At 44.2% G+C, this 18283-nt stretch overlaps 1 long non-coding RNA gene across 1 annotated transcript in view; it reads left to right on the plus strand.

Annotated features, from left to right (window-relative positions):
- The first annotated feature begins 10705 nt into the window (after positions 1 to 10705).
- LOC140472203 (uncharacterized) overlaps positions 10706 to 18283 on the plus strand; it is a 31207-nt gene continuing 23629 nt past the window's right edge. The window contains exon 1 of the long non-coding RNA XR_011957471.1: positions 10706 to 10801. This is a non-coding gene — a long non-coding RNA (uncharacterized lncRNA). The remainder of the gene's footprint in view (positions 10802 to 18283) is intronic.

Here is an 18283-nt window from a genome sequence, read left to right on the forward strand (position 1 = left end):
AGACAGCGAGAGTGCGCGTGCGAGAGAGAGAGGATTGGTAGAGAGAGAGAGAAAGGGGCAGGATAGAGAGAGAGAGAGAGAGCGCTACAAAGAAAGAGGGGGTAGATTGAGAGTGAGAGAGAGAGAAGCCGCGAGAGAAGGGATAGCGAGATGGAGAGATGGGACAAGCGAGAGGTAGAGCAATGAGAGATGGACGAAAGAAAGAGAGAGGAGGCAAGAGACAGAGGGAAGGACCAGAGAGGCAAAGACAGAGGGGTGAGAGAGGAAGAGATGATGCGAGAGCAATGAGGCAAGAGGGAATGAGGGAGAGAGGTGGCGAGAGAGAGAGAGATGCCAAAGCAAGAGAGGGGCAAGAGAGAGAGAGGGGCAGGAGAGAGAGGGATAGAGTGGGGAGAGAGAGAAAGGAGCGAGACGGAGGGGGGAGAGAGAGAGAGATGGGGGGGGCGTGATATAGAGAGAGGGAGAGAGTGACCGAGAGTGAGTGAGACAGTGAGAACGAGCGAGAGAGATTGAGAGAAAGAGGGAGAGAGTTGCAAGAAAGAGGGAAAGAGGGGACAAATACGAGAGACAGAGAGAGAGCGAGGGAAAGAGAGAGGGAGAGAGGGTGTGGGAGAGAGGGTGGGGGAGAGAATGATCGAGAAAGAGCAAGGGAGGGGTTAGAGAGGGGTGACAGAGAGAGCGAGAGAGAGTGAAAGAAGCGAGACGGAGAGGTGATAGAGAGAAGGATAGAGAGAGAGTGAGAGAGGTGGACAATGGTGAAGGGGGAACAAAGAGAGAGATATAGAGAGAGACGGGCGAAAGTGGGTGTAAGAGAGAGGGTGACAGTGATGGGGTGAGAGAGGAGAGAAAGGGGGTGTGGGGGGGAAAGGACAGCGAGAGATAGGAGTGAGAGAGAGAGAGATGGGGAGAGCGAGAGGGCAAAAGAGGGGGGCGAGTGAGAGACAGAGGGATGAAAGACAGAGGGGTGTGAGTGAGGGAGGGAGGGAGGGAACGGTGGCCCGGGGGGGCGGTGGGGTGGAGTGAGAGGGGGTGAATGGGGGGGAAGGGTGGCCCGGGAACACGAGAGGGGGGGTTAGGGAGGGTGCGGGGGGTGCGAGAGGGGGTTGGGGGAGCGGGGGGGGGGTCGAGAGGGGTGGGAGAGGGGTGGGGGTTAAGAGGGGTTCGCTGGGGGCACGTGAGAGGGTGGGAGAGGGCGATGGGACAGGAGGAGTGAGTGGCAAAGGGGGGAGAGAGGGAAGGAGAGTGCTGGCTGTGTCATTTCATCAGCTATGAAACACATTCAGACCGGCGAAGTCCCTCATACTGATGATTTTCTGGTCAGGACTCCAGTCACTAACTTGCTGCCAGGTTCTGATAAATAACCAAAAACACAACAGGAGTTGCACTTGCAGAGAATAAGGGTGCCATGGTTGCATCAACATCAGAGCACAAGGAGGCTATTTAGCTTCGTGAGCCTATTCCACCATTCACCCAAATCATGGTAATCTTCATCATCATGACAAATCCCTGTCTTTGTCCCATAATCCTTCAGCATTTTCATTCAAAATCTACCAATCTCAGATTTAAAATTTGCAAATGATTTCCAATCAATCGCTGTTTGTGGAACTTTATCAAACTTTATCCATTTCTGTGTATAAAAGTGTTCCCTGATATCACACCTCAATGTTCTGACTCTAACAGTTTATCTGTTTAATCTTTCTTCTTAAATTAAGCCTTGGAATCCAAGTATCACATCAGTAAATCTACACTGCACTTCCACTCAGTGATACTCTCCTTAAGCCATTGTGCCCAGCCCTGACAGCTCGGTCTAACTAGGTTCGGATTTGCTGAAGCATGACTTCTAATCCTTTGGTATCTCGTCTTCTGTCGAGATCAATGTCAACATTCTACCGGCCCCTTGGTCAGGTTTCTGAACCTGTTTGTGACATTTTCATGAACTATACAGCTGGATTAATCCCACCAAGTTTCCTTGGAGTCCACTGTCTCTATTTTCACAATCAAGAAATATCCTATTTTGATCCAACCTCTCACTTGCCGACACAAACTCATCTGTTGTTTTTTTTTTCATTTACTGAATCTATCAATATTACTTTCTAATGCTATTCTTCCATCTACCTACACTTGGAATCACAGTAATCTGCAGAGTGGCCCCAAATTTTGAATGTGGCTTTCCTTTCATTATGAATAGTGAATAATTAGGGCTCCAACATCGAACCGTGCAGGATATCACTAAACATATCCTTCCAATGAGAATATCTCTTATTATCTGCACAAATGTCTCTTGTTCAAATCAAGTTCCTCTGCAAGGACATCTTTTGCATCTTATTACCTTTAATGGACAGTAGAAGGGTGTAAATTTAGAGACATTCTTCGCAGTCAAATTTGCCTTGTGTTTATCTGATTGGGGGAGCAATGAATCCCATTAAATATTAATCTTTGTCTTCACGACATGGTAACTCAATCACAAAGATTAACAATGTTAAATATGTATTCTCCTTCATGATTGATAAACTCTGGGCACATTGTTACCGAGTGATACTCGCTTTTTTTTTCAAAAACACAGGACCCGCCAACTGTTGGCTCACGCTCGTTACACCATATGGTCCTCGTCCTCCCCATCTGAATCTCATGGCAAAGCACCTCGAACATGGAGAGGAGCAACTATTCCAAGCACTGAGATCCCAGTAATTGGTACCACCACTCACCCTAATCCATTGTAGAAGCCGATTGGTCCCGCACTACGTCCTCATCTGAATCATCCTGCTGGCTGCGTTTCTTCCCCATATTAAAGTGGTGATGGCTCTCTGATGGCAGAAGGGAATGGACGGATTTCTCTTCAATCTCATCTTTCGTCATTGACTCGTCGAACTCATGGGAGAACTCAGTGGCAACAGAAGCAGAGTCTGGAGAGACAATAAATGATTGACATTGTTCTTTGTTAGTTTCCATTGCTCACTGAAAGGTTTAGAACTTGAACTTGAAGTTAGGGGCTGAGCTAGAATCCTTGGATTAATTATCTGCTCAAGGAGCAGAGTTGGGTTACAATTATTGATTCAACACAACTTTGATATTGAATCACACATTGTTTAAGTTTCCTTATGCACAACCACAGATCCAAGGGAAACACAAGGAAGTTGGATTGAATAGCTTAAGCACATGATTGAATAAAGGAATCTTGAAAAAAATCAGTGCAGGACATGTGCCTATTTGACCCACATATCCTTTGGGTAGGGAAGGAGTGCTAACGTAGCAAAAGATTTGATTGATTCAAATCATCTAACTGAAGAGACACATTTCCCTGCTTAAGTCATGAGATCAGTGGAAGGACAAAACATCATTTCTAGTTTAAGAATTCACCTTTCTCACCAGGTAATGAAGGCACACTGTCTCTGCGGATTGGGTCGTTGGCCGCTGTTTGAACCACCTCCTCAATAGAGCTATTTACCTTTTGCGTGGCCAGAGGTTCTGCTTTTCTCCAAGAATGGTAAGGGTGAGCTGCCTTGTTTACTGCTGCCGCTGCTGCTCCTACAGAAATGTCACAGAACAACACAGATGCATAGTTTCAGGACACAAAAACAGGTTCTCAGTATTTGTGATTTACAGAGACTTCCTTCCCAACCTAAACCCATCAACATAGTTTTCTTCGATTTCTTGTATTCCAAGCTCCTCCTTGAATTCATCTCTTATTTGCTTCAATTATTCCTGATGAAGTAAGTTCAACATTCAAACCCCTTTTTGGTAAAGAGTTTGTCGCCCTCTGCAAATTCCGATGAGATTTAATAATGATTACAATTATATCCCCAGATCCATGGATTCTGTCATTCACAAGCAGAAACATCTTTTCCATGTCTACTCGATCAAATGTAACTGGACCATGTCACTCTTTTTCAATGAGACAACACTGCCCAATCTTACTTGATGAATTCAAACTCAGTTTGGATATAATTCCAGTAACTATTCTTTACCTTCCCCGATCCGAACTGTGTGCAGTGCTCCAAGGGTGATCTGTCCATGGTCCTACACATATCGAACACATTTCCATTCTGTCGCCCCAGAAATAAACCCATGACCTACTTCTCGATCTAACCTCACAAACCGGTGCCATTTACTGCCAGTGACTCATTCCTATCTCCAGATCCCTCTGCCCTATTTAAGGACATATTTCCAAAGAGGAAGTGGTCTCTTTAGTCTTTTGACCACAGTGTATGACCTCACACATGGGTGGAGGTTAATCTTCCACAGCTTTGACTGCAATATTCCCTTAACCAAATCTTCCCAACAGTAAATCTTCCTAAAAACAAAACTCCAATATATTAATGTACTTAATCTCATCAACTATTTCTTATTTGAAAAGCACTAACTGTCCAGCTCAGTTTTGAACAAACATCCTCTGACACAGTTATTAAAATGTCACAAGCTGAACTCCAACCACTATTGGCATTCATATTCATTGCAACCTAAGAATGAGAGGTGATATCATTGAGGGTCTATAATATGGTCAAGGGATTGACCAAGTAGATGCAGAGAAGATGATTCAATCTACAATGAGTTGTCATAAGTTTACAATAAAGGGAAAGTTGGAGGAAATACTTCTCTCAGAGTTTGGTGAATCTTGGGAATTCACTACCTCAGAACAATGTGGATTCTGGGACATGAAGTAAATTTAAATAAGAGACACACAGGTTTTTAATTAGTAATGGGTTGAAGAGTCAAGGAGAGCTGGCAGGAAAGTGGTGTTCAGGCCAATATGAGATTAACCATGTCTGTCTCGAATGGCAGAGCAGGTACAAGGGGCTGGATTAATACTCCTGCTCCTAATTATGATGCTCTTATGTTCTTATTTCAAAAGGAGGAAGTAAGAGGAATGGACTAATACAAGGTGTTTAATGGGCATGGTATTGGAAAGACTATGGTGAGAGGCTGTTTGATTTGGTGAGGTGAGGCACAATATCGCTACAGTAGTGTCAGCAGACCAGCTGGGCCCAGCACAGAGAGAAGACCGTGATGTCTCCTTTGCAGCATCTTTCCCCACCTATCCATTTCTAGCCTCTACCTTATTCCCCCCTCCCCAGCTTTCAGCCTGAAGCTCCTTCACCAAAAACCTTGCAGCCTCTTTCTTCAAACCCACCATCACCGAATCCCCCACCATCAACATTCTGGGGGTTTACTATTGACTAGAAATTGAAGTGGACTTTCCATATAACTACGGTAAGTAAACCACCCTCCAAATCTCTGAAGCCTGTCCACCATCTACAAGAATCAACTCAGGAGTGCAATAGGATACTCACTACTTGGCTAGGTTTGGCTGCAGCTCCAAGAACACTCAAGAAGCTTGACAGTGTCAGGAAAAACCAGACTGCTTGATTGGCACCACATTCACTCCCTCCTCCACTGATGCCCAGAGCAGCACTATGTACTATCTACAAGATACATTACATCAATTCATAACACTTCAATAGCATCTTCCAAATCTAGGACCAATACCAAATAAAAGGAAAAGGGAAGCAGTTTCATGGGAACATCATCTCCTGCAGGTTCCCTTCCAAGCCACTACCATCTGGAGTTGAAAATCTTTCAGCAGTCCTGAAATGTCATTGAGCCAAAATTCTGGAATTCCCTCCCAACAGCACTACCAATAGGTCTACAGCCCACACGGACTGCAGTGATTCAAAAAGGGAGCTCACAACCACCTTCTCAAGGGCATTAGAATGAGACAATAAATGTTCGCACAGCCAGTGACACCCACATTCCATAAATTCATTAATTCCTTAATGCCTCCTCCTTCCTTCCACAACACCCCCACCCATAGACAGCTGCGCTGCGCAAACACAAAGCCTTGAGCAGCATGTGGTAACCCACAAGGAGGCCCAAGCTACATTCAAGCCGTGCTCAGACAGGGGTTGTCCTGAACGAACAATCATCCCCAGTGGTTCACACACCGTCGTCAACAGTGAAACTATCAGGTTCCAACGTTTTCACAAAGAGATTGGTTGGGACATGGGATGAACGGCCAGTGGAAGTGGTAGATGCATGTACAGTTACAAAATTTAAAAGATATTTGGAGAGGTACATGAATAGGATAGGTTGAGGAATATGAGCCAAATGCAGGCAAACCGCACTGGCATAGTTTGGGAAATTTGGTTGACGTAGATGAGTTGGACTGAAGGGTTCATTTCCATGTTGGTGACTATGATTCTATTCTTTTCAGCCACAGTGGCATTTTGCAATTGTCCTAAACTATGGTGTAATTGAACAAGTTAATGGAGGCTTTTGACACCAGGGCCACAGTACTCTGTAGGTAAGGTGTTGAGTAGTAGCTGCAATTTAGTGGACATTTAATAAACAACATAATGAAGAAGTATAGAAGGAAATTACTACAGATGGTGGAACCTGTACTGAAAACAGCAAATGCTGGAGCTGACAGCAGGTCAGAATGCATCCCTGGAGACCAAGCAAGCTAACGATGTGTCTCGATAACTCGATCAGAGATCGGATGAAGAGTCATCTGGACTCAAAATGTTAGCTTGGTCTCTCCATCAATTTTTTTTTAAAAGAAGTTCATGGGATGAGGGTGTCATTGGCTCAGCAGCATTCATTGCTCATCCCTAATTGCCCAATGGGCAGTTAAAAGTCAAGCTCATTGCTGTGTGTCTGGAGTCACATGTAGGACAAATTAGGTAAGGATGGTAGCTTCTTACTTCAAGCACGTTAGTGAACCAGATGGGTTTTCCGTCACCCGGCAAAGGATTCATGGTCATGAGATTCTTAATTCCAGATATTCACTGAATTCAAATTCCACCATTTCCTGTGGCATGATTTGGCCTGTTTTTCCAGAATGCAACCTGCATCTTTGGATAAACAGTCTAGCAGTAATACCACTCAGCCATCGGCTCCCTCCTGTGATCTTCAGTATTTGTTGTTTTCAGTACTCAAAAAAATGTTATGCATAATTTTGAACTCTGTAAAAGCATCCACAGTGAACACAAAAAGCCCACCTCCAGTCATGATGTTTGAGTCTGGATGACTCAGTCAGACTGGCTAATGAAGTGGAGTTACGCATTTTAATATCTGGCAGTTTCTCCACAGGTCCGGCTGGCGTTGGGCTGCTCTCATTCCTTCTGCGATGAAACAAACAAAGAAATGACAGTCGATACTCCCCACTAAGTGTCTAAATTCAATTGCACCGCTACCAAAGTAATTTATTTTAATTCAAAAATGTTTCAGTGAAAGACATTTCAGCAAGCTCACCACCTCCTGTCTCAGTTTAATGGGAAATGGGATCAATTCTGTAGCGCCTACTGTCCCAGTGGAAAAGGCCACTGGTTTAAGCCCTGGAACAGGCTGTCAGCTGATCTGAGTTTTGAATCTTATTCTTTGACAGATTGCAACATGTTTTGCACAAGGGGGCATGCAGACAGGACAAACTTCAATTATATTCAATACAAAAAAATTCAATTCCATTTAAATGAGGCAGATTAATTGAGATCAGGCCTCAGGTGAGGATACAAAACAGTCAAGTTTGGAATTTCCAGAGACCATCAAGATTGACCATTCAATTACTGAAGTTTGTCTCATATTGCTTTCCCAATCAACCTACTTCAATGCATTATGACACCTCTGGAACAGGTGGGACAGTTCCAGGCCTTCTGGCTCAAAGTTGGAGATACTACCACAGCATCACAAGAGCACTGTGTTTTAGGCTGAGTAACTGGTGGGTTAATTTGCCCAATTATCTTACTAATCCGGAAGATTCTGTTACCATCCTAATGCTGGGAAATAAGCAAGGTATTAAATGGGAGCAAAGATGTTACAACAGTCTCTCTGACAAGGGACAAAATATCTTGTATCTGTTCATCCTTCGATAGTTTGAAATTTTTAAACTTTCTTGTCTACCATCATCTTTGCAGTTTTGTACATCTTTTCTTTCAATTCGATGTCACTCATAATTACCTCAGCTATGCACCGCTGTTCATCGTGCATTTCTTTTACAAGTTAATATATATTGTTGAGAATTATAAAGTAACTGAATATATTCTTCTGCTTTAACATTCTAACTAGAGTCCCATTCCAGTTTAGCGAACTACTACCTCATCCCCTTGTCACTGCCTTTAAGTTTAGATACTAGTTGAAGAGTCAAATTCCTCACCCTAAAGCTAAATTCTATCCTGCTGCATTGCATCTTACCAAAAGGGTCTTTTACATTGAGCTCATTAATCAATCATATTATCAGGTCTAAAATAGCTGTTCCATGATTGGTTCCAGAGCATCTGTTCTGTAAAATTGCACGGAGCAGTCTACCTCAAACTGCTTCAGAAGGTAACATAAGCTGAGTGCACAATAATATTTTAAGTAACAGAGAACCCTCTGAATATCAGGATTCTATTAGATCCCCAAAATTACCCAGAGCATGGAATCCTTACGTTGTGGAAACAGGCCCTTCAGCCCAACAAATTCACACCGACCCTCCAAAGAGTATCCGAACCAAACCTATTCCTCAATGTTTACCCCTGATTAATGCACCGAAACTGTGCATCGCTGGACACTATGGCAATTTAGCATGACCAATTCACCGAACCTGCAGTTCTTCGGATTGTGGGTTTGCAGCCCTGGTTCGCAGTTGCTTCGTGAAGTCTGAATGTTGTTGCCTCTATTAGCCCAACAACACTGTCATTGACACAGGAGCTGTAACCCAAATCGGTTTGTGGCAGTCAGAGATCCTGCTACAACCTGCGCACATACCAACCCAGTCATCTCAATCAGAAAGAACTAGTACAGCACAGATTAGAAGACAACTTGGATCACATTGTGCTTTTGAAATCAGAGGCTTTTGAAATGTTATAACAGTCTTTGTTACAAGGGACAAATTATTGACCAACTAATAGGACTAAAGGCAGACAGGACCTAATGGCCTGGATCAAACATTTTTAAGGCAACTGACTGCAGAGTTATTCAAGGCATCGATTGGAATATTCCAGAATCAGGGGATACAGGAAGCATCCAGTGGATTGATGCACCTGTTCAAGAAGGGAAGGGAGACAGAAATCAGGAAACTATAGACTAGTTAGTTTAATATCTGTTTTTGTAATACGGCAGAGTCGAATATTAAAGTAATAAATAGCAGGACATTTAGAAAAGCTTGTCATTAAACATGGTAGACTGGGTTTTGTTAAAGAGACACTATAACAAATTTGCGACAGTTCATTGAGGAGATAACAAGCAGGGCTGAGAAAGGGCAATCCAATGATGTTCTGTATTTGGATTTTAAAAATGCAAATGATAAGGTGCTACATAAAAGTAAATTGCATAATACAGGAGCTCACTGTTTCAGGGGTGACGTATTTGCATGGAGTGAGGATTGGTTAACCACACTGGTTGTTGCTGAGGCCTCACATGGAGTACTGTATGCAATGTTAGCTCCCATATTTAATAAGGGATAAACCAGTATTGGAGACCATTCAAAAAAGGATTCAGCTAGCTGCTTCGAGGACAAAAAGGTTGACCTATCAAGAATAGCTAAACAGGTTAGGTCATTATACAATATAATCTTAACAAACAGATTACATACAGTGTGGAAACAGGCCCTTGGCCCAACAAGTCCACACCGATCCGCCGAAGCACAACCCACCCAGACCCATTCCCCTACATTTACTCCTTCACCGAACACTACAGGCAATTTAGCATGGCCAATTCACCTAACCTGCACTTTTTTTTTGGATTGTGGGAGGATACTGGAGCACCCAAAGGAAAGCCACGCAGACAACGTGCAAACTCCACACAGAGTCACGTGAGGCAGGAATTAAACCCAGGTCTCTGGCACTGTGAGACATCAGTGCTAACCACTGTGCCACCCACATAATATAAGGGGTGATCTTATGGAAACAAGATTCTGAGGAGCTTGACAGGGTAGATGTTGACTAGATCTTCTAGCACCAATGAAGTCTCAAACCAAACATTACATAAGGGAACATTCATTTTGTAAAAAATGTAAAGAATTTTTTTCTCTCAGTGAATGGCTAGAATTTTCTAGCCCAAACAATTGTGAAAGTTAAATGTGGTAGGGGAATGGATCTGGTTGGGTTACTCTTCAGAGGGTTGTGTGGCTTGTTGGGCCGAAGGGCCTGTTTCCACACAGTAGGGAATTTATGATTCTATCTCAAATTATTCTAAAAGAGGGCAGATAGATTTTTGAAATATTGAGCAGTTGAGGGGTATGCAGATCAAGCATAAAAGAGGTGTTGAGGTCTGGGTTGGCCCAGCCATGATCTGATAGAATGGGGGGAACAAGCTGGAGGGGATGAATGCCCTACTCCTGCTCCGATTCCTTGAGGCTCCATTTCATGCTTGTTTTATCTCCAAAGAGTGTGATACCATGTGCTGAAAATCTCAGATATTGTGAAAATGGTGCGTTTATGTACTGGTTCAGATGGCATTGCTTCATCAATCACAGCTATACAGTCATGAGTAGAAAGGCAATTCCCTCCATGAATAAAGGAAATCTACTGCAGGGCTCACACAAAGGGATCTTTCCCCTCAGTCAACTCTCCCATCATATTACCCAACATATCAGCAAAAGCAGGACGCACTGCGCATGCTCTATCCAACACAGGGACCTGGGTGATTGATGTCAGCACCGGACCAATGAACGGACGGTGGGCGGAGCTGGAGGACCTGGCGGGAGGTTGGTCCTCCAACCAATCAAAGTGAACGAGGGGCAGAACTAGACTAAACACGTGATCACCCTCGCGCGCGGCCTCGAGTCGCTGTAATGGATGCTCGTGAAGTTATGGAGCGAAAGGATACGGTAAGGAAATAAATAAACAAACAGAAGGAAACGAGAGAAAAACTGTTGCTATGAGCGGAGACTTTTTACAAACATGTTGTGCGCGTCGGAAAACACAAATTTGAACGTCCCAGTCCCGTGTTTGGAGTAAACGGGGAATTGCCTCAGTGTGGCCGCAGGCCTGAGTGAGCGCCGCCATCTTTATTCGGGGCAACGAATCACTGGACACGTGTGCGGCCGCCATCTTTGTAGGGGGCAAGGTGCAGCCAGGCGCATGTGCAGCCTTTCTCTGGTACAGAGTCATTCGGCAGGATTTTCACAGAGCACATTCAAACTCAAGAGAAATGGATGTTTATTTCTGGATTTGTTTCGTCATTCATTTAAATGATTTGCTGTTGTAACTGAGTTTGCAGGTCATTCAAAATTGGAGGTATTGTGCATAGTGAAGAAGGTCACCTCAGGTTACAGTGAGATCTTGATCAGATACGGATTAATTTAGATAAATGTGAGGTGCTGCGTTTTGGAAAAGCAAGTCAGGGCAGGACTTATGCACTGGGGAAAGTGAAGACTGCAAATGCTGGAGATCAGAGCTGAAAAATGTGTTGCTTGAAAATCACAGCAGGTCAAGCAGTATCAAGGGTTCATGCCCGAAATGTCGATTATCCCGATCTTTGGATGCTGCCTGGCCTGACCTGCTGTGCTTTTCCAGCAACACGTTTTTCAGCCCAGGACTTATACACTGAATGGCAAGGCCCTGGAGACGCTTGCGGAACAAAGAGACCTTGGACTGCAGATTCATAGTCCTTGCAAGTCAAGTTGCAGGTAGATAGGATGATGAAGAAGTTGTTCAGTATATTTTCCTTTATTGGTTAGAGCATTGAGTATAGGATGTGGGAGGTCATGTTGCTGTACAGGACATTCGTTAGGCCACTTTTGGAATATTGTGTGCAGTTCTGGCCTGCCTCCTATCAGAAGGGTGCTGTGAAACTTGAAAGGTTTCATAAAAGACTTACAAGGATGTTGTTAGGGTTGGAGGATTTGAGCTACAGGGTGAGGCATAAAAGGCTGGGGCTGTTTTCCCTGGAGTGCCATAGGCTGAGCGGTGATGTTATGGAGGTTTATACAATCATGAGGAGCATGAACAGAGTAAATGAACAAGATGTTTTCCCTGTAGTAGTGGTGTCCAAAAGTAGAGGACATTGCTTTAGGGTGAACGGGGCAAAAATTCAAAGGGGCCTAAAGGAAAACTCTTTCATGCAGTGGGTGGAATGAGCTGCCAGAGAAAGTGGTGGAGGCTAGTACAATTCAAACTTGTTGAAGGCATCTAAATACACACATAATCTGATTAGGAAGCGTTTACAGGAATATGGGCCAAGTGTTGGCAAATGGGAATAGATTAGGTTCGGATACCTGGTTGGCATGGATGAGTTAAACCGAAGGGTCTGTGTCGGTGCTATACATCTCTATGACTGTGGGACCATAACAGCTTATACAGCTCTACTTCATCTCTGGGCTGCCTTATGACCACTTTGTCAATATCGAGCTTGCTCAGTATCGAACAATGGGTGTACTTTTCGTCTGTTTAGTATTTTACGATTACTTTTACAGACATTTTTGTAAGTTAACTTTTCACTGCCGCCCAGCCGCGACCATGTGCTGCTTATTAATTTTTTTCTGAAAAATCTTTGACAGTCAAGAATAATTTCTTCCAATATGCAAGTGTATTTTCCTTCCATTTCGAACTATCAAATTCTGCACCATTTTCATTCCCTGTAATCAGTTTTGCACTCCCTGAAACACCAACTGTGTTTCTCCTTCCACAGAAACCAGTGATTAATGTCAGAGCCCTGTTGCCTGTGGAGAGGGTGATGTTTGACTTTCTTGTACAGCTGCAGTTTATGTGGTGAAGGTGCTCCCACAATGTGGTTGGGTAAGAGACATTACAGAGTATTCATTACAGCAATAGTGATGATTTGAAGGTAATGTCCAAATCAAGAACAGTTTGTAGTTTTATTATCCTGCTTATAATTTCACCAAAATATTATTGGGAACTTTAGACATAAGGTCAGAGACTGATGATATTCGGTCAGGTGACCAAAAGCATTGCCAAATAAGCAGACTTTGAGGAATGTCTTAAAAGGGGAAAGCAGACCTGTGAGGTTTTGACTGCAAATTTCAGCAAATTTTGCTTTGACAACTGTAAAAGCAGCCATACAGGTGAAGTAATGAATTAACAGATCATTGGGAGTCTCGAACAGAATGGGTTGTCGAGGTCTTCAAGGATGTGTGATGCGGTGAGCTAGGGATGATCACAACCAGGAATTAAATTAAGGGTGAGAATTTTAAATTGAGGGATGTGGGCCGGATGCTGGCAGGTGAGACTAGATTGGGTTGGGATATCTAGTTGGCATGGATGGGTTGGATTGAAGAGTCTCTTTCCATGCTGTACATTTCTGTGGCTGTATGTTGTTGATTATGAATAGAAGCCTTTTGATGGATCAACAAGTTTTGGTACGAGGGAGTACTTGGGCAGCAGAGATTTAGATTTTCTTAAGATTACAGGGAGATTTAATGTGGGAAGCTGGCCAGGAGTGTGTTTGGATACTGAAGTCTGGAGATAACACAAGGTGGATGAGAGTATATGAGCTGAGACAAGGGTAGAATCAGCTAGAAATAGTAATCTTGGAGTGGGACAGGGCTTTCACACTCACCTCACCTCTGGGATTCAGTTAGTTGTCAGATTGTGAATCAGGGCGGTAACACAATCGGGAGCTGAGTGGCCCTGGTGGAGCCTAAAATGAAAGTCACTCAGCTGGCTGTTGCTGAGCACCTGCTGCTTGATAACATCTTCCATCACTTTACTGCTGATCGAGTGTGGACTGATAGATGGAACTTGCCTGGGTTGGGTTGCCCTGTGTTTTTGTGTTGAACATCCCTGGGCAATGTTCCACATTGTCGGTAGATGCCAGTGCTGGAGCGGTACGTGACTTGGTGGGTGGCAAGTTCTGGAGCACAAACCATCAGTATTATTACCAGAATATTGGCAGGGCCCATAGCCTTTGCACGACTTAACCATTTCTTGATGTTATTCAAACTGAATCAAACTGGCTTAAAACTCGCATCTGTGATGTTGGAAACCACTGGAGAAGGCTGAGATGGATAATCCCACTTTGCACTTCTGGCTGAAGATTGCAGCAAATGCTGTTGTCTTATCTGGTGCATGGGTGTGTGAGACCCCTCCATCAGTAAGGGTGGGGATTTCTGTGATACTTCCTCCAGTAAGTTGTTTAAATACCCATCACCGTTCACAACTGGGTGTGGCAGAACTGCAGAGCTCCGATCTCTTCCATTGGTTGTGGGATCGTTTAGCTCTGTTGCTTGCTGCTGATGATGTTTGACATGAAATAGCTTCAGGAAATGGTTTAAGTAGAATCCAAAGAGATTAAACAAATATATCACAGACAAAAGATGCACTGGACCAGAGAATAGGACCCCTTAAAGATTAACGAGGCTGTCTATGGAACCACCGGGGGGTGGGAAAGATAAGCGAATATTTCACGCCATTTTTACTGGAGAAAGATATGGAAGCTCAAGAGGTTGGAGAAATAAACAGAGAGAACTTGAAAAGTATCCATGTTACAGTGGAGGTGTTACTGGATGTCTTGAATCGCATCAAGGTTGATAAAGCCCTGGGACCTGATCAGATGTATCCCGGAACTTTCAGGAAATCTAGGGAAGTGATTGTTGGGCCTCTCCTGAGGTATTTGTATGATTGATAGTGACAGGTGAGGTGCTATTATTTTTAAAAGGTGGTAAGGAGAGGCCGTGGAACAAGAGAACAGTGAGCCTGAAGTCAGTGGCAGGCAAGTTGTTGGAAGGCATTCTGAGGGACAGGATATCCATCTGTTTGGAAAAGTAAGAAATAATCATTGACTGTTGTCAATGTGGAGCTGAAAATGTGTTGCTGGAAAAGCGCAGCAGGTCAGGCAGCATCCAAAGAACAGGAGAATCGACGTTTCGGGCATCAGCCCTTCTCGAAACGTCGATTCTCCTGTTCCTTAGATGCTGCCTGACCTGCGCTTTTCCAACAACACATCTTCAGCTCTGATCTCCAGCATCTGCAGTCCTCACTTTCTCATGTTGTCAATGTGGCTTTGTACGTGCACAATCGTGTCTCACTAACTTGACTGAATGTTTTGAAGTGACAAAGAAATTTGATTAAGCCAGGCGGTGAATGTTGTTTATATGGACATTCAACAAGGTTCCACAAAGCAGACTGGTTAGCAAGGTTACATAACATGGAATGAAGGGAGAACAAGCCATTTGGGTACAAAACTGGCTTGATGGTAGGAGACAGAGGGTGATGATGGAGATTTACTTTGTGGACTGGAGGACTGTGAGCAGCAGTGTGCTACAAGGATCGAGTATTGGGTCCTTAAATAAATGACTTGGATGTGAATATGAGGTATGGTTAGTAGCTTTACAAAAGACACCAAAATTGGAGGTGTAGTGGACAGCGAAGAAGGTTAGTTCAGAATACAACAGGATCTTGTTCAGATGGGCCAGTGGAGCAAGGAATGGCAGATAGAGTTCAATTTAGATAAATGTTAGCTGTTGGATTTTGGAAAGGCAAATTAGGGCAGGACTTATACGCTGAATGGTAAGGTCCTGGGGAGTGTTGCTGAACAAAGAGATCTTGGAGTGCAGGTTCATAGTTCCTTGAAAGTAGAGTCACAGATAGGCAAGGGAGTGAATGCAGCGTTTGTTATGCTCTCCGTCATGTTGTGGCTGTACAGGACATTGATTAAGGCTCTTCTGGAATTCTGTTTTCAGTTCCAATCTCCCTGTTCCAGGAATGATGTTGTGAAACTTCAAACATTTCAGAAAATGTTTGTAAGGACTTTGCCAGAATTGGACAGTTTGAGGGCAGTGCATGTTTGGAGTGAGCTGCCAAGGGAAGGGGTGGAGGCTAATACAATTACAACATTTAAAAGACATTGATGAAGCCATTTCTCGAATTCTGTTTTCAGTTTGAATTTCCCTGTTCTGGGAAGGATGTTGTGAAACGTGAAAAGATTTGGACAAGATTTACAAAAACGTTGCCAGGTTTGGAGGATTTGGGCTACAGGGAGAGGCTGAATAGGCTGGGGTTAATTTCCCTGGAGAGTCCAAGACTGAGAGGTGACTTCATGGTGATTTATAAAATCACGAGGGGCATGGATAAGGTGAGCAGCCGGGGTTCTTTTTCCTGAGGTTAGATTGGTCCAAAACTAGAGCACATGGTTGAGAGGGCAATGATTTAAAAGGAATCTAAGGGCAACGTTTTCAAGCTGAGTGTGGTGTGTGTATGGAATGAGCTGCCAGATGAAGTAGTGGAGGCTGATAAAATCACAACATTTAAAATGCATCCGATTGGGTACGTGAACAGTAAGGGTTTTGATGGATTCAGGCCAAAAGCTGGCAAATGGGACTCCAGTAGTTTAGGATTCCTAGTTGGCACGGATGAATTGGACCAAAGTTCTGTTTCTGTGCTGTATATGTCTATGACGTTAATAAACTAAGATGCGTTCCTCTTTTGTGGAGAGCAAGCTGCAGCACAGATAATTGTCCTTGGAGCTGAGAAGGTGAAGCAGTGATTTCGACCTGGTGCAGATTTGGTTCCAAGGTCTTGAATTTGCAGAGAGAGAGAGGAATTGTTAACACTGTCACAACTTTTAGTATCTACTTTCAAGTAATTGGCAAATAATACAAAGTGAAAATGTGAACACTATTTTACTCAGTAACTTCTGAGCATCTGGAACAGTCTGAACGACACAGATTCAGCAGGTATTCTGAAACAGACTTGGAATTTTAATTTTTAAGGAAAGATTTGGGGGGCTGTGGGCAAATAGGAGGGGATTTAGGACAGATTTGCAGCATCTCCAGAGGGAGAGAGTACAGCCCCAATGGGCTGAATAGCCCCCAGGCCCTGTACTCTCTGATACTGCCCCATTCACTCTGAATGATGAAGCTCATCCCAGGGCAGAGAGAGGGATAAGCCCTCCACTCTCATCACAATGGGGCCTGGCTGATTGACGGCAGCTCCAGACCAATGGGAGGAGAGTCTGTGTGGTCCTGCAGCCAATGGGAGTGAATGAGGGGTGTGGCCAGCAAGACGACACATATCCATGAGCTGTGCAGGTGCCGTGTCACTGGGTGGGGGTGGGAGAGACAGCAGAGACTGGGACAGAGGCTGTTGGACCTGAATTACAAACTCCCGGTAAATTAGAACCAAAAGAACTGCAGATGCTGTAAATCAGAAACAACAACCAGAAAGTTCTGGAAAAGCTCAGCAGGTCTGGCAGTATCTGTGATAAGAAATCAGAGTTAACGTTCCAGATCCGGTGTCCCTTCCTCAGAACTGATACTGAGAGAAAAAATGTTCGTTTATATGCAGAAGGTAGGGTTTAGGGGAGGATGTAAGGATTAAAGGATAGGTGGGAATAGAGCGAGAAGAAGGGTTGGATAAAGGAGTGGATAACGATCTGGCTGGGGGAGGGCTACGAGCTGTTAGTGGAAACTGTTAGTGGCTAACCATAGGTAGTGTGTAATGACAGGCTGTGAGAACAAGGCCTGGTGTGTGGGATAGGGGGGCTAAGTCATGGGGTTGCTAAACTATGGTTAGCCACTAACTGTCTCCGTTGTAAGCTGTTCTCCACAGACATCACTCCATGTTTGGAGCTGCAGATGGGCGGCACGGTGGCACAGTGGTTAGCACTGCTGCCTCACAGCGCCAGACACCTGGGTTCAATTCCTGACTCAGGCAACTGTCTGTGTGGAGTTTGAACATTCTCCCAGTGTCTGCGTGGGTTTCCTCCGGGTACTCCGGTTTCCTCCCACAGTCTAAAAATGTACAGGTTAGGTGAATTGGCCATGCTAAATTGCTCGTAGTGTTAGATGTAGGGGAATGGGTCTGGGTGGGTTGCTCTTTCGATGGTTTGTCTGTTCTAAAAACCTCTTCAATATCCTTCCCAACCCCCTCTGTACTCCTCAAAGATGTATCTTAAAGTTTTTCTCTTTAATCAATGTTTCCAGCATTCGTGAAGCACTTTCGGAGAATTGTCAGTGTGAAAGGCTCCATACAATGCAGTTTGTTTTTGTTAATGTCCGACATTAGGAGAAACAGGAATGAACACTCTCTTATACCTGATAAACAGCAGCAAAATCAGGAAGCACTGAGCATGCTCCAGCCCATAGAGAGCCTCTGGTAATTGATCTCAGTGCAGGACCAATAAGAGGATGGAGATGGGGCTGGAAGACAAGGTAGTGCCGGTTGGTCTGAGTGAATGAGGGGCGTGGCTACACTCAACCACGTGATAAGCTTCTGGATTAGTGGTGCTGGAAGAGCACAGCAGTTCAGGCATCATCCAAGGAGCAGCGAAATCGACGTTTCGGGCAAAAGCCCTTCATCAGGAATAAAGTGATACCACGTGATAAGCTTCACTGGCAGCACTGTGATGTTGT

This window comes from Chiloscyllium punctatum, unplaced genomic scaffold (assembly GCF_047496795.1).
Source record: "Chiloscyllium punctatum isolate Juve2018m unplaced genomic scaffold, sChiPun1.3 scaffold_274, whole genome shotgun sequence".
Lineage (NCBI taxonomy): Eukaryota > Metazoa > Chordata > Chondrichthyes > Orectolobiformes > Hemiscylliidae > Chiloscyllium > Chiloscyllium punctatum.